General features: G+C 38.6%; 1 protein-coding gene across 4 annotated transcripts in view; it reads left to right on the forward strand.

Moving 5' to 3' along the window:
- The window catches only part of ZFYVE28 (zinc finger FYVE-type containing 28), a 151490-nt gene that overhangs the window by 833 nt on the left and 125843 nt on the right, over positions 1 to 24814 (forward strand). The window lies entirely within an intron of this gene.

Consider the following 24814-nt stretch of genomic DNA (forward strand, 5'->3'; position numbering starts at 1 on the left):
CTCCGGCGGCGCGGTCGGAGCGGGGCTGCGGGAGCGGCTCCGGCGGCGCGGAGCGCGTCGCCCGCTGCGGCGGGGGATGACAAAGCAGAGCGGGAGCCGCGGGGCTGCTCCGACCCGGGGGAGCGCGGCCCGGGGCGGGCTCGGGGCTCTACCCGGCGCCGCGGAGCCCGCGGAGAGGCGGCGGAGCTGGCGGCTGTGCCCAGCCCGTGCCCGGGCAGCGCTCCTGAGTGCGCTGCGGGCTGCGCGGAGCCCGGACCTGGGGAGATGTTCGGGCGCTCCCTTTGAGTTGTTAACGCTGTGTGTGCACCTAGGAACTTTATAAGTTAGGAGGTTTATTGGAAGGTGCTCTGTACGTATGAATCTTGTGCCCTTCTCGCTTTGAAATTCTTGGAAGGAATCCAAGAATCGCGGTTTGCTTTGCAATGAAATTATCATCCTCTGGCACGAGTTAAGTAACAACTGTCTGGAGAGTGATCTTGTCTCGCATGTGATGCTGGGATTTTAAATCAAGGACATTACTGGTTTTGAACATCTACAGCATCTTTTTCTTGTCCAGACATCGCATCAGTCAGTATAGTTATTCCCTTTCTGAAGTATTTGATTTGATTTTGGTTCCTGTTGGTCACTATCACCCATTTTTTCCTATGCTTTACTATCAGTAATAGTGTTGAGTCTCAGTTTGTAAACCTTCCATGTACTCAGTTCTTTTGGCTGAATTATGGCCAGTGTGTTGCAGTTAAAAAAAAAAAAAAAAAAAAAAGCCGAGGTGATGCTGCAAAATAAAAGCTCATATTATGGTGGCTTTATGGATTTTACACATAGTCATAACACTTGAGTACTTCTGAAGAACAGGTACTTGTCAGATATGGCTGCTAATAGCTGCAAGGGAGATAATGTAGAGATTTAGTAACTGAAAATACAGTAACAAGCTAGAGGTAACTTTCATGAAATGTTATTTGTATATGTTTTATGCAAGGAAAAAACTAAGAGAAGAAGAGTTAATGAACAAAAAGAAATACTGGTAATCTTAAATGCAAAAGAAATCATCGTGAATATAGCTTTTGTCACTGTTTTTTTAACCTAAATTCATTAGATGTCACATTGTTTTCTTTCTAATGGAGATTTAATCTTTTTGTGATAAAATTTTTTTTTAATATAATATCTCTTTGTTGTATGGTGTGTATTTGGCATTCAGGGGCTGTATCAAATAAGGTATACTTAAAGTTTAGTGGGACTTCTCTGTGCTGGAGGAACTTTTCAAGCCTGTCACATGACACTGGACCTCATAAATCAGGAACACCTATTGCTGTTAGTTTAAAACCAGTACCACTGCATTGTGTTGTATATTTATACCTTCTTTGCCTACAGTTTTTCTTAGTTTCAGTAGCTTACAATATCATTTTTGTTCTAGTATTCAGAATGGGTTGCTGGTGAATTGTAAGAGCTTCAGAAAAAGGCATTTTTCCTGGTGTGCCTGTTGAATGGGTGTGGATCGTGTCATTCAATACACAAAAGTTTAAATAGCACTTCTTTTATAGAAGGTGAGACAGAGGATCTCACATACAGGGACTGTACCTTTCCTGGTTGTACTACTTGCTTTCCTATTGCAAGGAATTTGCAAGGATTCCTTCCCATATGGTCAATGGGTTCCAGGGTCTGTTTTGAATATAATGCATTTTGAAGATGACTTTCCTGAATATTTATTCTGGTAGGGGTTCTCAGTACTCAGGACTTATGTTACTTACTTAAAACCCTCTGCATTTTATCAGTTAGGTTTTGCTACTCCCAGTGATGGGGAATGCTGCTTCTGAAGTATTCTGGGTCCTACTGCCATATAACAGGACTTCTGCATGGCAGCAGATTTTGATACGACTGGATGGTTGGCCTAGAGCTTTGGTGGCCATTTAGAGGCACTTTTGAAGGTGAGGGGTGGGATGACATCAGAGTGCAGCAAATTCACAGTACAGCCTGCTCAGAAACCTGAATATATGGTTTAGCTTAATCCTAGGGGAACTATTTCATAATTCATCCCTGAAAAAACACAGCCCCAAAATATGTAAATTAATTCAGTTTAATCTTTTAAAATGGTGGAGACAAGGAAATTGAATAGAACAGAGTGCATAACAAGGTGGAATCACAAAACTCTTAGGATAATCATCAATTACTGCAAGATGCAGGGCCTGCATCGATGCGAGGATATTTACTTGGTAACTGCTGCATCTGTTTGAACATACCAAGAATGGGAGAGAAAATGTGGGTGTAGGAAGTGGAAAGTCTTGACTAATGTTGCGAGCATGTCACGAGAACAGCACGACTTCCCTAGATCCTTGTTCAGTCAGTGTTCTTCCTGTCCAGCTCTGTTCCTCAGGTATGCTGATATGCCAGATTTTAATGAACCGGATCAAATACCAGTGGTAGAGGTAACCAGAGAATGAAATAAATAGCAGTGACGTGATCTGTAGAGCTGGTAGGAGGCAGACTTTTAACTGATGTATTGGAGACAGAGCAGAGACAAGATTTTGTTTCCAGCCTTCTGTGCCACATCGATTGTTGTTTAATTTTTAAAATGTTGTCTGTAATATGTGTTTTGCTTTTGGGGACTGTGGAGTCAATGCATTTTTAAGTGTTTGGAGGGAAGCTGGTGTTTGCTTTTGAACACTTTCGCAGAGGGGTGATTTGAAGCAGTAGTGTTGTTGAATTGCAGCACATTGACCTCCTCAGGACACTGCAGGCTTGCCAGGCACTGCCACCTTCCTGAGACAAAAGAATGATCTCTTCTAAATCAATATACTTACCTGTTAACACAGGCAATGTTCCTTGCCACTTCAGGGAATTTCTTGTCTTGTACCGTCTGCTGCTGGAGCATTCCACAGGTGTCCGGTCAGAATCTGCTCCCAGGCAGATCTGAGCGTCCAGCAAAAATACGGAACTGGACTGGTTTTGCAGTGTTTTGAAATGCATTTGATATCCAAAGAATTCAGGATAATTTCGGTGAATGCTGCTGCTTATATCTGGAGACTAGCTTGAAAAATGCGTGGGTAACTAGCTCACAGGGGTACCAGCTTTAAATTGAGCACATGTTTATTGGTATTTTGAAAGAGCTGTTTTGTGTATGATGGGGAAAAAAAAGTCTGTCTCTAACCACAACTTGAATATGTTTTTAATCTGTTTATCATAGCAGACTGAAACACCTTCAGTCTGTGTTTATTTTTCATATTTTTATTTTAAAAAATATTGCTGGTTTTGTGTTTATATCTCTGATGTTTTTTTTTTGCTCCTAGTTTCTTTGACATAGTAAATATGAACTTCTTGCAGTTAAGTTTGAAGAATTTTTTATGTTCTTGTAATTCAGTCAAAATTCATAGTCTTTGGTAGTAAAGGTATTGCTTTGTGAATGCCTTGCCACAGTTAAAGGATGCTCACAAAGTATGCATAAAGTCTGGAGGTTTTGTAGGTGTGCTTTTTAACACCCCTCTCCTCTAAGACTGACTGAAGTGCAGCTGTACCCTTAGTGCCTGTTTTATTTAAAAGGCTGTTTAACTCCCATGGGGATGTGAAGGTGGATTTACGGAAATGGCCCCAACTTGTAGCTGGGAGTGAACACTTACTGACAAGTGGGTGCTCAGCGCAGCTCTCTCACACCCTTCAGAGGCTGTGCATCTTCTCTCCCTGGAGTGCTTGAGATGCTGAGAATTGTAGTTACTTTCTTCTTGTGTGTTTGTTCTGAAATACTGTTCATTGGTTCTTAAATCTGATAATTATTTTCTGCAGCTGGATTAGCAGATACATCTTCAAGATGTTCTTTTTGCCTGTTAATGTGTGTGTCTGCAGTGGTGCTCTGTGATCAGAAATAGCATTTAGGGATAAGTGGAATGGCAGGTACTTGGAGAAGACTTGTTTCTGTGTTTGTGCTTAGTGCCTTTTTCTTTTTAAAGGATCTTTTTAGCTATATTTCTATGAAAGTAAGCCAAAGGTAGTAATAACTGTTGCTAATAATGGTTGTTACAGGACTGTAACAGCAGATAGGTATGTTAATTTAAAAATGGCTTAATAGATAGTAAAAGGGTATCTTGGAACAAGATTTCAAGCAAGTAAGATGAAGAGAGTATGCCTAGCAAATGTAGAGCAATCACCTAAAGTAGAAAAGTGAGAGCCAGTGGCAAAACTCAAAAATAGCCAAATAACTTCTAGGAGGTTCTGTATTACTTTGCAAAAGGAGAAGTGTTAAAAAAAAAAAAAAGAAGGAGAAAAAAAAAAGTCCTAGGTGAATGTCGAACATCAAAAACTTCACATAGAGTAATCTTTCTCAGCAGGGTTGTCAGGGTTGCTTAGTGGCAGAGCTGACTCCAAAAAGTAAAAGATGGGAAATACAATAGGAAATAGCTGATTTGGTTTTTTAACAGTAAGAGAAGAAACATGTTTGCAGGATTTTTTTGTAGGAAAAGATTTTAAGTAGGAAAAAGGGATTTAAAATACGAATAGAAGTTTGTTAGAAGAATGGAAGGTAGTAAAAAAGTACACAGTCAACCGTGCTTAACATAATGCAAAAAGTATTTTTAAAATTGGGCTGGTAGAATGAGATGCAGTAAGAGAGAGAATTATTTTAAGAAGTAGATAGAAATGGTCAGAGATGAAACAGGACAAAGCTGCTGGAATAGCCAAGCAACTACTGATACTAGTTTTCTGGAAGTGAATGGAAAAGGTAGGATGATCTACCAGTGATAGATGGAAAGCAGATAGCATCTTATTTTAACTATGATTTCCGAATCTTAAAAGTGAAAGGTTTACTGTTCACAGAATAGAATTAGAGTGAGTTTATTCTTGGGGAAAAATGTCTTACAGTGAAGAGTGAAAGAAGAGGTAAATGCTATTTATAACTTATTTTTGTTTGACTGGTGCCATACAGTATTCAAAGCCTTTGGGCACAGCAGTTTGTGAACAAAATTTATTATTTAATGCAATATTTATATTAGCAACTAATGACTTTCCAAGACAGAAGATTGAGGAGTTTTTCTTACTTGAGAAAACAGCTGTTACTAGGTTTTTGAAAAGTCACTGTTTTAATGATCAGCTCTTTCATCTCACTTATCTGCGTAATTATTCTTGTTGTCCCTCTCTGATCAGAGGCTGCAGCTATTTAACTTCATTAATCAGTGTTATTGATAACAATCCTGAGGAAGGCAACTTATAAATCGTCATGCATTATTCAGAGTTTTGCATACTGAATTGCTTCATTTTAGAAGCACCATCTAGTGGTTTGAACACAAGTGTGGGAGCTAATAATTCTTTGCTGATGTATTGTAGCACTGCAGCTAAATCAGGACAATTACCTGCAGTCATATTGTTTCTTAGCCTTGGTTTACCTGTGGCTGAAAAAGGGAAGGAGGTCACTGTTGCAATTAAGATAATTGCTTGGTTGTTTGTAATTACTCTGATGTCAAATGTATTTGTACCTTGTGAAATTATTTTTTGATGTGGATTGCTGTGAGCAGAGTCGTGGTATATCAGATCAAAGGTCTGTCTAGCCTGGTGTGATATCTGGTAGTTTTCTCTTTCTCTGTCCTGTAAGATGCCTAGGGACAAAGATGAGATGAACAGAAAGTGATATTTCCTCTGGGCTCTTTTTAAAAATTTGATAGTCTGCAGCATAGGAGTTTGTGCTATAGATCGTGCTCTTATAATTCAAAAGCTCACGAAGTTGTTTCTTTTAAATGACTAATAATTTTTCAATTAATTTATACTTCTGGTCTCCATAACGACTACTAGCTTGTCAGTGCTTATAGCTGAGTTTGATTCCAGTTGAGGTAAGCATTTTCCTTAGAAACTTTTTCAAACAGCCAGTGGTGTGACCTAATGTGTCCCTTGTCCTGCAGACTTATCTTCTGATCTTTCTCATGAAAACCTGATTTGGGTGTTTAGATTCTGTTGCTCTCCTCCCACAATGTCATGGTACTTAACAGAATTTTAAAAAAATTACTCCTTAGAAATCACAGCATTCCTAGGTTGTTTTAGAGGTATGACAAAAAACTCCCACTAAGAATATCCTCAGGACCACCGAAGAATATTTTCTTACTGAACTAAGTGAAAAGTAAACAGTGCAAATGCTGTTGATGTGCTTCATTTAACTGCTTTAATAGTTATGATGATCTACTTTCCTGACAGTTACACTGGCAACATTGACTTAAATTAATTCAGTAAAACTATTTTTAAATAATGGTGTTAAAAATAAATTAATTGAAGGCTGTGCATGTTTATTTGGCCCACATTTGAAGGCTGACCCACCTTCATAGTGCATGTGAAAGAGCAAGTTTCTCCAGCTTGGTTGTTTTACTGAAGGATCCTAAATAGAGTCTGTCTTACCTGTTCTCAGCTGAGTCTTTGTTTTCATCTTGAAAGTACACAATATTCCGACTATTTATTGTATCTCAAGTGACAGGCTGGGATCACAGGTGTAATGGCCGTATGCCCCCTGCTTGCATTCAGGAAGAGAACTGCTGCATTCCATGTGAGCTGAGGCTCTTGCATCCTATAAACTTGAGCTGCCCCTAAGTGAGCTAAAGCAAAGCACTTAGCCTGTGTCTGGTGGACAGCTCAGTGTAATAGGATACGGTTTTCCTTTGAGGCAGTGTCAGCTGCCTGCTACTTGAAAACAGGTGAGTGACAAAAGTTGTAAGGCATTTTCTAGAGGTCTGGTTTTAGGATATAGCAAAGAGTGAGGTTTTTTGAGAGATAAAATGTTTGGACAACTTAAATATAAAGCATTCCTGGCTCAGTATACCTTGCTGGTGTGACTGGAAGGTCTTGCTCTTATTTATTTTGATGTTGTGGATCAGACTTACTACATCCTGTATGTGTTTCTGTTCTACCCTGCAGGCTGTAGGATTTTCTGGCTTGTCACTTCAGTAATCAGTGGCTTTTTTGCCTCACTACTCAGGCCTCTAGACTGACAATTCCTCTTGACCTTTCTGATCCCATAGATTGTGCTTCTTCCTGTGGTCCCTCTACATCCACGACCCTCTCCTCCCTTACTGTTACTGCTTTTGATCCTGTTTAAGAATAAGATGCCCTGAAAAGCTGATCAACAGGAACTGAATTGTGCTTCTACTTCGCTCAGTCTTGGTAGGCCATAAGCTTGTTTTTCTTCTCTTGTAGGGTCTTTACTCATACTTGATAGTCATTCAGAATGAATAATGTAAGAGTGGGCATCACATCACTACTGGGTACACTATTCTGGGTGAATGAATGAAAGGGAGGTAAATGGGGGAAAAGGAACTGGAGGAGACAGGCGAAGAAGATGGGGTTGAAGAAAAGACTTGGCATAGAAATGTAAGAAAAATAGTTTGAGAGGAAAAAGGGAGGATGATTCTTCTACTCTTTCAAAATGGTGCTCTTTATTTTGAAATGGAACACAGGTTAATTTAAATTAGGGTGATGTTTATGCTGGAATGTGTTAATTCCTGTCATCAAGTAGCGCTTTGATCTCTGAGAATTATAGGTGGCTGAAGCTAAACTAACCGGATGCTCAGGGTGTTCTGCATTTCTGCTTTGCATTCTTCTAATTCTCACCTTCCTTTGTAGCCTTTTAATGTAGGAAACATTTCCTGACATTCTGAAGTTCATCAGATGTTCAAAAATGCAGTTTTTTCAGGTTATTGTTTCCTTCCAGGAAAGGAGCTGAGCTTGAAGGGGGTCGTGCATGTTTGTCTATAAATGGCTTTCAGATGTTTGTTATCTAATAAACTTCTTTATGAACTGTATGGGCTCTCATAGTAATGTCTCTTTGTCTAATTCTCCTTCAGTAAGCAGCAATCTCCAGGCAGAAATATTACCTTACTGTCTTGGTCCAGTTGATGAAGTTTGTGTGCTCTTACCATACAAATGAGAACATACCAGTATTCCTCCTATAAAACCCTTCAAATACTCTCAAAGCACTGCTTTTTACTTTATTTTGAAGATGCATATATATAGAGAGAGAGAGAGAGAGAGAGTGAATGTCTGCATTGCTAAACATTTAATGTTTTTTTCTAGGTATTTTTTATAAAGCTGGCCCAGTATACCTGATCTAGTGAACAGCCTTACAAAAACATCTTGATGGAATTTATACCATTTTATGGTGCAAGATGGGTGGATGTAAGCCCTTACAGAATAAAGAAGAGTTAATACAATGGAAGGAACAGGCAAAAATGCAAAGGGCCTTCAAATCTCATCTGGGACCCATGATTTATTTTGCTTTGCATCTTAAGGAATCTTGCAGGTCCTCACTGAGGCGTAAGAGATGAAGTGGGAATGGCAGCTTGGTTTTTCTGTTTTACTTGGTGATGGGTTTTCTGTTCTCCTTGGTGATGGATGGTGGTTGTGTGGTTATATGAGGTTCTGTAAGGACATGTGGTGCCATGGGTGTTTCTTGCAAGTGTACACACAGGCCTTGTTTGTGTGGTTGTAAAGACGTATTAGTTTTGCACTGATTTTTCTCTGTTTCTATTTGATATGAATGTTCATGGTGGTGAGTTTGGCTGGATCTAAAGGTTCATTTTGAAGACCATAGTAGCAGTGGGTTCTTTTGAGCAATGATCTTCCTGTGCACTGCACAGCTATCTTACTTTTTTTTTGTATAAAGCTGAGCATAAGGAAGTTATGTCATGATCAGCAGCAAATAATTGGAAGAGACCTTATGTTAAAAAGTGTATATTGGGCACTGACAGGTGCTCACTGGTGTTAACTGTTAATCTGGCTAATATTTTCTTTATATCAAAGTGTTTGAGATCTGATGTGTTCATGTTGGAGAACCTGGTTTCAGGTTCATTGTGGTGGCGTTTTGGATTTATTTTATGGAAAAGCATCTTTGGTAGTTTTATTGTATTTTGATAATTCCTTTGCTAATGGTTTTGTTGAAGCCGTTGGCAAAGTATATTTGAAGAAAATATTATATCCACAGCAAGTATTCTCATTTTCAGTAAGACTGCTTTTTGTGGTCGGTTTTTGGTTTGCTTTGTTGTTACTTGTTTTTTAATTTTTCTTGGTTTCTTTTATTTTTTTTTCATAGGCTATATCATATCCTTGTGTCCAAAAGTTTTGTTTACTGCTTGCAATGCCTTCTGTTTCCCTAACATTACTTCCACCTAGATTTTTTGCTGGGGTTTTATGCATAATTGCAAACCTTCTATAAATTTTTTTCCTTCTTGATTTCAGTCAGGATACTTGACAAATACTAGACCTGATAGTAGTGGTGACAGTAGGAAGACAGGGACAGAAGCAGAAAGGCAATAGGTTTTTTTCTCTTCACTTCTCTCACTAGAAGAGACAAGGAAGCAAGGCTTCTTACTGGGTGTTTAGGCGTTTATTTTAGAGCCTGTATTCTGTTGGCAACTTAATTTTTTTGGCCAGTTATTTTTTAAAGTTATATTTTCTCAGTTAATTGGACACACTATTTGCTTTGACAGTTAGTTTATTTCAGGAAGCCTTAGTCTTAGGTCATAACTGTTTCTCAGTTCATTTCTTTTTCTACTGAAATTTGAGAGTTACTATTTGACAGTTTCATAGTAGACAGTTGTAGGTATAGTTGATACAACACACCAATACGTTAATGTTAAAATAACTCTTACATCTAAATTTTGAACTATTCTTAGATATGGAACTGGGATGCAATTTCCTCAAAAATGAGTGAATCTTTTTAAAGATGTCATGTTTTTCAGTGTGAAAAAAATAAAAGCATGTTTTTTCCTGTATTTGAAATGTTCTTTTAATTTCTTAGTGTAATGTATATGTATCTGTCTTCATGGATATATAATTTACTGGTCTGATGTTAACAAATCGGTGCTGGTGAATCGTAGGTGCCTCATTGTGTTTGTTTCCTGCATGAAGCAAAGAAGTTGTCTACTGTATAATGTCATCTGAGTTGACCAGTGCGTTTGATCAGCTAGATCAGGTTTTTGATTGAAGTAGAAAAAAATGTCTGATGGACAGAAATTCATACTTCTTAAGAAATCATAAATTGTATAAGACTGTCATAAATAGTACTTCATGAGTAATCCTGAAGAGTTAATAGGTGACAACCTTTTTCCTGGAAACATTAGTTTTACTGTAGGAAAGATAAGCACAGTTTTGCTTAAGCCCAGAGTCATTTGTTATCAGTCAGGTCAAGCAGTGAAATGTTGAGAGGTTGGTTTCAGCTCTTTTTATAGTTATTTCTCTGTCTATATATATCCACATGTGTCTGCATGTTGTGTGTGATCCAAAACTTGTCTATCATCTGTGCATCTTTCAAATACAAAGTCATGCTTCCTATCTCTGAAATGAGGGACTGAGGCATGAAGGTGAGAAGAGGTTATTTGGTGCCCTAAATGTAGGCCAATAGCCAAACTGGCCATAAAAGCATAATTTGGGGTTTTTGTCAACCATTTTATTCCTCATTTGCCACTTCGTGCTATCCACTGCTTTATATGACATTATTTTCCTTTTAGGTTACCCTACAGTATCGTTTTACAGCTGAAGCAATGGACCAGATTGTATGTACTTTGCTTTTCAAAGATTGGAGTGCAAATTCCTGTTGCCATATGTTTAGATTTAGTGTCCAGCTCTTGCTTACAAATGAGAACATATGGGAGATAGGTAATGGTGATTTTCAACTGTTAATTAGTCATGGTTAAAACGATGCCTCACTAACCATCCCTCCAGTCAGTTCTGTCTTTCTCATCTCCCCCTCGTGGTAGCATCTCTGGTGTATGTGGACTTGCAAAACTTCTGAGGGGAGAAAAAAAACTGTTTCCTTCCACTGAAATGCTTCTGTAATTTGGAGGGTGTGAGTTCTCAACTGAGGTGGGGCCTTTTACTTCCAGATTTTGTGTTTTGTTTGCGTTGTGTGAAATCAAGTTGCTGATGTAATGCTGCATAGTAAAACAGGAATTAGATGCTGAATGCTGGTACCTGTGATGTAAATAGGCTTTACAGTGTTGGATAAAAATTTTATCAGTAATGACTAATCTTAACCTTTGAACCTGTTCATTGCAACTCATGATAGGATGTGGATTTTAGTTACTCAGTCTCACAATCTGGCTACTTGAACTCTGTTACTACACACTGTTTATTACTCTCTTCTTTTACTGCTTATTAGGTAACTTTTCTATTGAAATGACCTAAACCTTCTGTAAAATAAGATATGGTCAAATGTATTAGTGCAATAGCAATCCCTTCAAAGCAGAGAGAGACATATATGCTTGTCTCTAGTGTCCAGGATACCTGACTCTTATCAAGAACTTTTGTGCACTCTCCTTGTGAATTTTAAGTCAACGTGGGCAGTAAGGAAAATGCAGAAATGCTGCTGTGCTCAGCTAGTTCTTCAGCTTGCAGCCATGTGCTCCTGTCTTAGCTCCCTGATGCTGGTGTTGGAAATTGTGTAGCTGTGCCTTGCATTGCATCATCTTTCTGGCACAGGTGGAAACTTCCTTGCTTTGTTTATATAATTTTGCAGGCTCAGTTATCAGCTTAATTGGGGAGAGGGCAGCATGAACTTCTCCTTTGGTGGCAGGATAGTCTTTATATTATCTTGTACCAACTATGGCGTTGCATCTTCAGTGTCTTAAGTGCTTGTGTCTTATGTTCTATTCATGATATAAATACTGGTAAAATGGAACCTTAACCTAAATTGCACCAATTCTATTGCTCCTTTTGTGTGGAAGGTGTTAATTTCTGTAATGCAGAGGCCAGTCTGAAACCCAGGTGAAGTCATGTGGGACTGAGCGCTGGACTTCTGATTCAATTCTTTGGCATAAAACAGGCTCACCCAAAGTTATTTTTAGGTGACATTAAGGTGCAGACCTTGTATAAAATGTTAATGCAAGGAATCTTGCAGTGATGGAGGCACAGATAGCATGTGTTGGAAGCAAACCTCTGCGGAAGTACCAAGGCAAGACAGTGAGCTATATAAAGGGCAGGGTTTCCATTCGTGAAGTGCGTGGTGCTTTGAGCTATCTGCTCTTACTAAAAAGATCTGTGAAGGTATTTGGTGAATGCTCTACTGTGCGTTTGGCATATCTGTTCTCTGTTTCAAGTTCCATATATGAATTGTCAAATGTAAAACCTGCTAATTTGGAGCTTGGAACCAGTGGAGTAAAAGATCAGCTAATTACACTATTTCAACATTAAAAAAAATTTAAATGCTTTAAAAGCATTTCCTCTATTTAATTTTCATCAGCTGTCTCAGAATTAATATATTGAAATGACAGCATTGTCAGATACTGTAATATTTTTCACTGTGTGCTTACTGTAATGAGATTTTAAAAACTGTAAGAAAGAGGAGAATACAAATTCTTCTTAATTTGAACCAAAAGAAGTTTTTTTTTTCTTTTTTTTTTTCCTGTGCACTTTGTTTACTTGAAAGCTAGCAAATGAAACTTTTGCACAGCTGAATTAAAAAGTAAGACCTGGGATATACGAGTAGAGGTACTCTTTGCAGATTCCTGCCCTCACCTCTCCAGCAAAGCAAGCAGTACCTGCACAAGTCACTGCATTCTGCACTGAGTGGCACTGCACCACTTCATAGTAGCATTGAGTGATCACAAAAAGCTGAAAGTTTTGCTGTTCTTGAGGAGCAGCTCTTAGAGCAGCAGAAGCTGCTTCTAGGGTGGTTATTTGCTTAAGCAATTTAAAAGCAATATGGAGGGTGATATTACATAATGTGTTTCCATATCTATGTGCCTGCTTTCCCTGGTCCCCAGTCCATTAGATCCATATGGAGCAATTAGGTGCAGGAAAAAGTCAATGTGATGGAGAGGGGCTGCCTTCTTGATGTTATTTCCACTGATTACACCTTCTGTTGGTGGGGGAAGGGGCATTATTTTTGTGATTCATATTACTTTTCTCTCTGGATAAAACAAGATGTTAAGAGAAGTCTATTCTTAACCAGCCTTCAGAATTATTCCCAAATTCTAATTGTTTCAGCAAGGGATTTGCTGAGGAATATGGGGATTGAATAGAAACTCTCTATTAAGTGGTGTTGGAGCACCCTCTGCAGCCTCATAATAATATTTAAATGAGCTTTGTACATTTCTGGTGATAGATTAATCAAATGAATATTCAGAAAGAAAAATTAAGTGTCAAGGTGCTTTATGCTGTTCTTCAGGCCCATCAAAATACAATAGTAGATCCTCAGGGAAAATAATTAATTAGCATGTTGTAGACTTTTTGTGTCTGTTATCCTACTGTACCTCTCCTGAAAAGAAAACTTGCAGCAGTTCGTGTAGGTTCACTGAAGTTGAGACTGAAAAATAAATAATAGCATGGCCAGTGGGAATGGTGTGAGAATTAGATCTGTGTGACAGGCAAGTTATAATGCTATTTAACAAACTGGGGAGAAAAGCTTAAGAACTGTTCCCTTTTGAACTGCCAGTTTACTGCCTTGTGATCTCAAGTTTCCAGGATTTGGTGACCTATGAGTCGTGTCAGAGCTCCCTGTTCAACAACTGGCTAATTGCTGGTGTCATGCTGGGATACTGGTTCAGGTCGGGTTGGGAAAGCATGTGACCAAATGTATTTCCAATGCTGTGGCCTTTTTGCAAATGTCTGGGTTTCTTCTGATTTGTTGTTCAACAGCCTGACCCTCCTTAGTTTGAGCTGCAGTAGGTTGCACAAGAGTGTAAGGCATGAGAGACTACACAGCTGAGCCATGAACAACATGTGATTTGTTTCCATAGGTGAATGCTCTTCTTAATGTACAACAGTAATTTAATTTATGTCTATAATGTCTTACTAAATCAATCATACTGTTTCTACCAGGGTCATGTCAAGCCTTTTTTGTGTTCCTTCAGTATGTTTAAAGGATTCGTTCAGGGTATTGTAATGATAACTAATGACAGGTAATTAAGCACATGGGAATTCTGTCTGTGTAGAATTACCTGGCTTTGGGTGATGCTATTATATCACAGCTTTTTTGTACATGATAGATGATTTGTAGCTATGCATAATCAGAATTGGAGAGAGGGTGAGGTTGGAAGGGACCTGTTAAAATTGTCTAGTTCGTGCCCCTCAGCTTCTCAGGACCATGTCTAGTCAGGTTTCAAAACACCTCTAAAAATGGAGACTCCACAACCTCTCTGAGCAGCCTGTGACAGTGCTCAGTCACCTTTAGAGTAAAAAGGCATTTCCTGATGTTCAGATGAAACTTCCCGTGTTTCAATTTGTATATATTACCTCTTTTGCTCTCACTGGGTATCACCACAAGTCTGTATGAGTATTCTTTCCACCTTCCCATCAGATATTTATATACGTTGATAAGATCCACTCCGAGCTTTCTCCAGGCTGAACAGTTCTACTTCTGTCCTAGCATGATGGATGTTTCTAGGCCAGAATCATCAGCCTTAGTTAAACTATCTCCAGTATGTCCTTGCTGTTCTTTTATTAGGAGGTTCAGAGCTGGACCCAGCACTCCAGATGCCTCCCTAGTCCTGCCTGGAAAGGCAGGCTTACCTCCCTCTGCCTGCTGGCAGTGCTCTACCTATTGTAGCCCAGGATGCTGTTGCCCTTCTGGTGCAGGGGCCTGTTGCTGACCTATTCTTCAAATTTGGCAAAAATGGTTTTCACCATCTCTTTGGACAACCTATTGTTCTGCCTTTGTGACTAGTTCCCTTCCAGCTCCCAATGCCAGTCTAAACCAGTCTGACAGCACTTACCATTTCTGGCCTCTTTCCCACTGCTCCCCCAGCTTTGGCTGTGGCATTTGTTGGAGCTCTTGTGAGCTGACTCAGCCTAGAAGAAAGCAGTTTGGAGGTTTGTAGGGAAAACTGAACTCTTTCCCATTCCTCTTTCTGCCCCTTGGAAAGCTTCTCCCCCCACATTTGCTGATTGAATCAATTTGACAGTGAAAGGCCGGATGAGCTGTAGTCATCCAAGAACTGAGTGGTAGCCAGCCAGGTATGCAGGAATGGGGGTGGAGGATTGAGAGAAGTGGGATTACTCTTGGCAACAGCAACTCAATAAAGTTCATCAGTGAAATTGAATCTTTTGTAATATTCGGGAAATGAACATTTCCAAGCCTATAGATTCATGAACTTCTTACAAAGCACAATTAAAAACCTCACATTCTTCCATATTGAATGGGATTGCCTTAGGTCAAAAGCAGAAGATGAACGAAGATCTGAGAGGCAGCCTAGATACATGATGTAACTAAAGCTTTTGATCGAGGCAGTGAAGTTAATATATTTTCTTGTTATTTTTAAAAAATGTCAGAAAGTAAAAAGGCTGATTTTTTTTTTTTTTTCCAATCCTTTATTGAGGAAGGACAGGTTTTGACAGTTAGCTTTTCATATTCATTGGCTTATACTTAGTTATTGGACCATACACCTTGAAAAAGAGTTGATTCTGCTTCATTCTAAGTCTTCTTGGCAGGTTTATGTGTGGGTGCATGGTGTGGGTGGTTTTTTTATGGTGAGCATAAGGAATCATCAGTTTTGGGGGGGAAAATTAACCTGGGAGTATAGCTTTTTTACACAGAAGCTTTGACTCAGGATATTTGGAATATAGCTGCATTTGCTGATTTAGGTTTTGGTCTGCTTTGGCTTCTAAAATGTCTGTTTGAGGCATCCTGAAAGGTTTCCTTTTCATGAGAGGTTAGTAGGCTTTAGGCTGTTTTTAGAAAAGTCTCTAAAGAAGGTTTTCTCTGAAGAGGCAGTTACGACTTCCTCTCTATAATGAAAATAGCTTGAAATCCAGAGTGGAGCTGTTTGTTCTTACATATTATTGTGATAGAGGTTTCCAGAAGGTACCTGTGAGTTGATGAAAGAATGCAAGAATTGAGTCATTTTGCAGGTGGTTCCTTTGAAGGTGTTGGCACATGAGGAGAGCCTGAGCCAGGGCTGCTGCTGCCTCTGCCAGTCTCCCGTTCAGTGTCCGTGTACTGCTGTCATGGAGCACACCTTGAACAGCGTTTTTCTCTAAAACCATAAAGCTTTAAAATAAAACTGCATTGACTTTTTCTGTCTTCTCAATTTGCAAATAGTCTGAGAGTATTTGCAGTTATGTAGGCTTACAAGAGTTGCGGAGAGGGAGGAGCACTGCCTCCGTTTTCTAAGGGAAGAGGTATTGCCAAACTATTCAAAGGCTAACTTTAGCCTTAGTGAAGCTTGTCTGCTTCCCACATCGAGGAAGTGAAAGACACTTCTGCAGGAGACAGTCTGTAGCATCTGTAGCTAGTTTTTAGTGTGACTCTTCTCCTAGAAGAGCTCATCTCATTCTTTCTGCTGACTGCAAGGCAAAGCAAGTCACATTCCTGCGAGTTTGCTTCTGTGGATACTCCTCTTGGAATTCCTAAAGTGAGCTGGCAAATCTGCTTTCAGCAGTTGAAGTAGTAGTATTTTCTCCAGAAGAGGTATTTTTGTGTTTTGCACAAAACCAAAATTATTTAAAATTTTAGAGATATCAGAGAATGGAAATGTCATAGCTATCAGTTAAAAGTTTGTATAGGCTACACAGGAGTCCTCCAGTTTCTAACCTTTCCTAAATTCCTGTTTTTCTGTAAGAAAAAACTTCAGTAGCCTGACACTAGAGAATGTTCACAATAATGATCATGTTATTTTAGTCTGTTTTTCTCTTCTGACTTTGTCCTTTCGTCTCATGAGAGCAACATCAGGTATCCTGAGTAGTTGTTTTAAAGGTATAATGGCTTCCAAGAATAAAAAGAAAAGATTTGTTAGAAGAGCTTTTTAGCGAGATTCACCAAAACTTGGTTTGAGTGCTTTCATACAGCTTTTGTAAGTGGAATTCTTGTTGGTGCCAGAATGCTGCTAATAGCAGCAACTGCCTCAAGGTGAAATCCAGTTACTGTTTCAGAAAATTCACACTTTGGCTGATTTTTTGTTTAGGGACTAGAAAATATTGCATCTATTTTAAGGTAACTTTTTGGTTTAGTTGGGATGGCTGAAAGAAAGTAACTTTCCAGGATTATGATATTGTATTTTAATACTGTATTTTAAAATACTCTTTTGTTATTTTAATAATACTTAACTGCAAAATTAAGTGCCGAATTGTATTCTATTAGTAGGTATAATGTTGTTGCTAATTTTGCCATGTCTGCAGAGAAAATTTGAGAAAGGATCATTATCTTTTTTTCTATCTATGTCCATTTTTTTCCTCGCCTAAACTACAGAATCACAGAATGGCTGAGCTCGAAAGGGATCTCTGAAGGTCAGATGGTCCAACCCTGCTTCTCAAACAGGCACATCTAGAGCCAGTCACCGAGGGTCATCTCCAGATGGCTTTTGAGTATCTCCAAAGATGGAGACTCTACCATATCTCTGGGCAAGCTGTGCCAGTGCTCAGTCACCCTTACAGTGAAGAAGTGTTTACTGATGTTCAGAGGGAGCCTCCTGTGTTTCAGTTTGTGCCCATTGCCTCTGGTCCCGACACTGGGAGCCTCTGGAAAAAGCCTGTCTCTGTCCTTTATGTACCCTCTCTTTTATATATTTACAGACATTGATGAGACCTTGTTCTCTTCTTCAGGCTGAACAATCCCAGCTCTCAACCTTTTCTCATAGGAGCGGTGTTCCAGTCCCTTCATCATCTTAAATTAAATTAAAAATGTTTGTGACAGATTCTTCTTAATACCAGAACTAGCCAAAATAGCTTTCTTGGGAAAGATAGTGAGGGTTGTCAGGCCCCATTTATCATGCTCTTGTTTGTCATCCCCTAGCAGAGGAAAGGGATTTCTCTAGTAGGGCTTATATTATAGCATGAATATTGAGTTGCTGTGGGTTAAAAGAGTTACCAGGATTTTGCTGGGCATCTCCTGGGGTTTCTTGTTCTCAGTATCTTGATTTCTGTTGCCTGTGTTGGTTTGGCTAAAGGTAGCAAGGTTCTGGCAGTCTATTGCACTGACCTTTTTGATCATTGTCTGGGTAGATGAATATCACATAAAAGGCACTTTTAGAAATGTCCAGGTCAAGGCTCCTGCACAATTTTGACCTTCTCCTAAAAACAAAGTGACCTGAAATTGTATTGATTTCAATATTTTATGGTACTTTGCATTCATGTATTTAATGTGTAAACCTTGAGGGTAAAATGACCACCCTGGGGAATAATCCAGATTATGCAAAAAGGCTGGATTAGCCTCTCTTATATCCCCACTGTCTCTCTCTTCTGGACATCACCAGTGTTTGAGTTTTAACTGATGTTTCTAGTGGCTTTTTCTAAAGAATTGGTAAATTCAAGCAAAATATATTGTGAGAATGGGACACTAAAATTGAGTTACTGCTTGAAGTAACAATATGGTAGAGCAGAGCTCTCAGTTCATTATATGAAACATGCAGAAGTTTGCCTGTTAGATAGGAATTAGTCTGATTATAGAGTAGTCATCCTAAATTTGAATGCCTATGGGTGCTGCTTACTTCTGGTTTTCCCTTCAATAAATTTAGTGTAAATGTAGTTCTGTTTATGCATTAGGAATGTCTTTTATCTGCCTTGTTCATGAGTTTAATTTTCTACTGAACTGCTTTAAAGTGATCAGATCAGCCCTTCTTAATGAATTCAGTTTCTTGGGAGTCATGACCTATTCATTTCTTCCAGCAAGACTAGATTTGCCCTAATTTAGCACTAGATTAACATTAAATTGTGCAAAAACAATTCGAAAAATACATATTTATTCAGCGTGATGTCCTGGTCCTCTTCAAAGTCAAAGGGTCATTCGCTTCACTTGAAGGTAAAATTTCATACCCAACTTTTGGAAGGTATTACTTGCACTAAGGCTTTGAGGCTAGGCCTGCCTAGTTAATGTTTTATTTATTAAAAAAAAAATAAAATAATGTGATCTACCTGCCCTGCAACTGATTTTTCTTAGCTTTTCTGTCCCTGTGGTGCCCCTGACACAGCTCATAGAAGATTTGGTGCAGCTGATTGAAGAATTTTGCAATTTAGCAATTTCATAGCATCAGGTAGAGTTGCTGTGATACACAGAAACTGATTCTTCAAACCGTGGCAGTGAGATCAAACAGCTTCAGTTATTCTCAAAGGTGTTTTCTCATAATTGCATGTGTAAATCCCCTTAGGTAATTAGTAATTATAAATTAGATTCAGTAATTAATTCATAAAATCACTTAGTACAAAAACTGAATGCACATCCTAAGTGGAGGTGACTCTGTGTTGACAACTGAACATGAAACATGTCTGAGCTAGTTCAGCAAGTAACAATACTTTTAATCAAATATTCTTGTTGTTTTCTTGCTATCTGTACTATGCAGTTTGAACTGAAAAGCATTGTTACCCATCACCAATTGTCTGAATAAATTTCTCTACGAAGAAACTCTCATAACTTACAAAACTAAAACATTTGAATGTCTAACAACACTTTGCTTACATAATTTGCGTGTTTTATTTGCTGATATATAAACTGCAGAAATGCTTTCTAGTTGCAGCATGTCAGTTTTAACATGGATTTTTACTTGTTGGCTTTATTGAAAGTAGTTACACATCTTCAAACATGCACTCATGCAAGGAAACTGGGTAACTTTTAGAATCACAGCTGAAAATGTAATCTTGAATCACTTTTTTCAGTCTTACAATTTAGCATTTTAAGTGCAGATTTTAGTAGGCTTTAGGGATGTGTTTTAAAACAAGTATAATGCAACAGGTAGAAAGAAACATGAATGTCTCATTAGTATTTTTATAGCACAAATCTCTTATTAGGCATTATAAATCAACACAGTGTTTTAGAACAATAACCTCACTGAAAATCAGTCAGATGTGGTGGGGGGTTATGTTTTTATTGTTTTTATTATACTTGAAGTGTTTCCAACAACTCGGTAAGTGAATCTTTGCTTGAAATTGTTTTTGCTTGTGATTGGTACAGGTAGCAAAGATTGCAGGGAATTTGATACAGGTTTCTTCTGTTCCCTTTGAGGCTTTAACAGGTTTGTTGTATTTCCTGGTATAAGTTTTAATACTGTTCGTTTCCAGGTAAAGAGATTATTGTAGGTGAGAACTGAATACTCAGCATAGTCTAGCAAATTTTAATCTGTGTACTGCATTGCTAAAACAGTGTACAATAGAATTGGATAATTTAAGGTTTGGAAATGTCTAAACTTCCCATTAAACTGATTTCTGCTTGTCTCCTGGAATTCTTCATTCTCTTAAATGCTTAGCTGAGCAGCAGATGGAGATAAAGAGTACTCATAAATTGTGTCTTTTTCCTAGTTTCTTTTTCTGTCTGTTTCAATAAGCAGCACATATTTTTATAGCTGGTTAGGATCATAGTCTTGATACATGGGCAGTGTTGAAGGCCACCTGTTGATAAGGTCAGTCTACAGCAAATGTATTTCTGCTGCTTTCTCATCTAGCATGATGACTTTTGTAATTAAATTACAGAAACTGAAACATCAGCACTCCTCTGTCCTAAACCCTTTAGTTGCAATCTGTTTTCTTCCTCACTGTTTTTCTTTGAAGAAGTCAATTTGAAGTTTGTTGATACCTCCTGAGTCTTCGAACCAAGATCTTCGAATCTTCATTATAGGTCTGACTTGGCCTCCAAACCCAAAAACTTGCTGTCACTACAGGTAGATATGCAAGATGTCAAAGGACTAAAATTGCACCTTATTTTTTCATGTTTCAGGGACAGTATGCCTGGAATTTTCAAGCACACAGCCACTGTGGAACTTGGAGCAAATGTGATGATAGATGATAATCTAGTGGATTGGTCACGGTGAGGTTCATCATGTGAAGTACCTGGAGTGTGCAAAACCTCCTAATGCTTGATTCTGTCCACTGAATGACCATGCTTTTTGCTGGAAAAACCACTCTCCTGTGTTGTTTAAACAGAATATCTACTGTTGAAATGTGCACTGTTTTGTGCTACTTTTACTGAATGGTCTCTATTTGCTGTTGGTACCTACATGTGGGTAATCCACCTGAAAAGTACCTGAAACAATACAACTTTTCTGTATAAAATGTGACTGTTAGAGTCACCACATAAGTTTACAATAAGGTGTTTGTGGATTGAAAGGATTTGTAGCTTCTTTTTAAAGGTAGAGAATGTTCTTCAACATTGTCTTTCATGCTCTTTGTTTTCTTTAGCAAAGAGCTAAAGCTGGTGTTGTGGCAGGGTTTAAAACTACTGAATTTTTACATGGGACTAGAAGCCAGAAGTTCTTGAACACTAGTGTTTGGTTTCATAATGGATTTTACTTGTTGTAGGCAAGTCACATAAAATCACTAACTAGTGTATAGGGGTGATGATCACACACTTTGGAAGGTAGTTTCCTAAAATCTCAATCTGGATGAGTCATTTGGACTTACCTTCTAAAAATCTCTGAGCAACATAGCCCCAGAGGTATGATCTACCTTTCCAAAATACATACTAGTGAATAGGGGGAAATCCTATCTCTGAGTAAGACTGATGCATTTTTCATAGATTAGGTTTTAACAGAAAAAAAGGAAGTATGAGCTTTGTTGAGATATGTGAGCAGATTTTTTATTTTTCTTTATGCTTTTTGACTTAGTTCTTTTTGGTGCTCTCTGTTCTTTATGGACAGCACTAGTGCCAACTTTCAGCTGTCATCAGTGACACACTGCAATAATGTCACTGAATGATTAGACCCAAGCCTTGCAGGAAGACACAATCATTCATTTGCAGTAACTATTACCTGCCATTTTCATGTTGTGAAGAGAATCTTTTGCTTTGTTCAGCAGTAGCTTTAAGGCTTGGTTTGGGTTTGCATGGCATGGTTTTGGTAACTGGGGGGCTGGCTACTGGGGTGTCTTCTGTGAGAAGCTGCCAGAAGCTTCCTTGCTATCTGGCAGAGCCAATGCCAGCTGGCATTCTGTAAGAATTTAAAGATTTACCTAACAAATTATAAACTAAATTAGTAGTACAGCATAGTTCTGCAGTAGATTTTCTGATACGATGTAACTTTTAAAGAAGTGTGGTAGTGGCAAATTTTGTAATGTGGGATTTTTAATCCATCATATGCTATCTATATGTAGTTTATTTAAATCAGAACTGAAAAAGCTGTGTGTAGAAGTACAGTGATGGTCTATAGAGCAAGGTCTGCCCCTTGCAGAGCTTGTCTTTGGTTCTTTAACAGATACTATTACGGCTCTGTTAGTTAGTGATTTCTCAGATTTCTGCTTGTGTACCAAGGACCTGGAGTTCAATGCAGTGCGTGACACTGGTCATTTTAGATGAGCAGAGATGCCATTACTGCATTGCTGTGCTGAAATGAGGAGTGCCCGTCTTGCTGAGTGCTGTCTAGAGCAGGGTCACACCATCCCAGCCAGCTGCCTGTTGGTTTACCTGTATCCTGGTGGAAGGAAGCTGAACTTTTGTGTCAGCAAGTTCCAGTTTAGCATGTTTTATTGGCTAATGCCCACGTGATTGTTCAGGACAGGGAGATGAGTTGGGCTTTCTGCTATGTGGATAAGTGTTGGAGGTTTCTTTTCAGACATATTAAGAATTTCGGTTCCTAGGGCAGTTTGGGATCTTAAGTTATTCACATCTATTTAACCTTCTTATGTGTTTATCTTCCCTGCACCTTGCATCTCTCTAGAGATGTTGCAATTGCACTGTGCTGGAATTGAAGTTGCAAAGCAAAAAGAGGAGGGTGAGGGTTGAGGAAGGAACCAAGCAAGAAAAGTCTGAGGAGGAATGTTCCTTAACCTGTTACTGATTTTGAAATTATAAATTTGCAAGAGAGAAGCATGTTAGGTATTTTAGCTAGCTTTCTACCTGTGCTCTAGTTACAATAGGAGATTATAATGTCTGCTTAAGCCTTAGTTCAAACAAAAAAACAAAACACAAAAAACCCAACCAAAACCCCATTCTATGCCTGGAAGTGTGGGGATTTCCCTGTAAAATTTGGTGCAGTCAACAAGTTTTTGAATATTTTTGCTACCATTCACAGCAGATTTTATATATACATTCATAGTTTGTTATTTTTGATGGAGTTACTTTTGCAGAACTGATGATGTTCTTTATTCACAAGGTGCAATACTGTTGTCAGAGCTCAGCTCTTATCTGTGTTAGTTCTTGCTGTTCTGGCTAAATAGCAATAGAAACTTGGATGTGAAAAACTATTATTTGACCAAAAAGCCACATTTCCATGTTATACTTGTGAATTACAAATACAATTATCGATGATAGTTTACAATGCTGTGTTTTATCACAAAACATTGCATTCTTGAAAAAGCAATCTTTTTCATTGCCTGAAATTTCACATGGTGTTCGTGATGGCCTTAGCAGAAATTTCGCATGTGAAAACAGCTGAGAAATGTAATTGCTTCCTTTTCAAAATAGCCTTAGTAGAAACAAGAATAAAGCTGCATTTACACACTGTAAATGTGTAAAAGCAGCATCAGTATTTATCTGAGATGATCTAAGGTACATAGATGACATTTTTAGCTATTGCTTCAGTGATAAAAGGCAAGACCTTTCTAGATCGGAATCTTGGGAATCATAGGAGGAATAGTGACCTTCCGCCAATTGGACGTATTCCTCTTAAAGGAGGAAAAAGATGAAAATGTGGTAGAACATCTTTTTGATTGAATGGTTGTACTGCTAGGAATACTTCTAAAATGATTCCTGGTGGTGAATAAATTCAGACAGTTGTAAGTACCTTACTAGTGCTGCTTCTCTCTTCTGGGTCATTGCTTGTAGAGATGTTCTTTTTGCATACTGGCCCCTCTCATGACAAAAGAGAACAAAAATAGTTCCCTAGGAAAGGAAATTCTATTGTTTTTTTGTTGAAATTTACTTCTTCAGTGGAGCAGTATCTCTTGCGCTGCATCACCCAATTCTGAGGATTTGGGATGATCCCTGGCATTGTGTGCTTTCCACTGGCAGGGCTGTTTCAGTTCATCGGGGCGTCCTTTGACTTTGTTGTCCAGAAATAACCATCCAGATTATTGCCCTTCTCTTGTGACTTCTTTAGGTGTATTTGTTAGAGACTTACATGTGCATCTATATAGGTGTGCACATTTATCTGTACCCATATGTTGACTATATTGTTAGGGTTTTGTAATAATGAAGTGGTACTTAGGAGTTGTGATGTATGCTTGAGGTGGACAATCTGCTTGGGAGATTTTTCCACACCTAACTGGACTATTGCAGCAATGGCTTCTTATTGCTGGGCTCTTTGTGGCCCAAATGTGCAGCATTTGCCTGGGCTGAAGGAGATGTCTGTCTGGACCCTTGCATCATATGCAGGTGTGTGCAGCTCATGTGGGCAGGGTGTGGAAGTGCTTGAGAAGAAACTTTCCATGGATGAAGCTGTCACCTGCCAAGACAGAATGATCATTTTCTCAGCAAGAATAACTTTCAGATTTTTTTTCTCTTCAAATAAAAGGGTTTCCCATCTTATTTTTCAGGGCCAGGTAATATCAACAGGTTATTGCACATCAAAATAATGTCTAGCAGTTCTTGTAACAGTGAACTTATTTAGCTTATCTGTCTTTTAGTGAATTCTCACCTCTGATGGCCTGGCTCTTGCCACTGGCAGAGTGTACACTAAGCTTTCAAACCCTCTCTTTCCCTCCACCCCCTTCTGTTACAAATCATGGAACCACACCATAAATCTACTGTAAAGAACCTGGAAAAGAAATGAACAAATATACAACATTAAAATTTCACTGGTGACTGTTTTCCTAGCCTTTTTTAAAAAAAGCTTTTAAAATAACAGGTCTGGCAAATATTTTCATTTTGAGTTAAAGGAGATGTATGTATTGTTAAGAAGTTTTAATTTCTGCTTGTGGAGTTCATATTCTCTTGACTGTCAAACTTCCAATTTGCTGTTGAGAGCCAAGGATGGTTCATCAGAAGCAAGACAGAAGAAACCACTTTAGGGTT

The sequence above is a fragment of the Corvus kubaryi genome, unplaced genomic scaffold (assembly GCF_017639235.1).
Source record: "Corvus kubaryi isolate FWS band 111438036 unplaced genomic scaffold, C.kubaryi_AGA036_p1.0 split1-131, whole genome shotgun sequence".
NCBI lineage: Eukaryota > Metazoa > Chordata > Aves > Passeriformes > Corvidae > Corvus > Corvus kubaryi.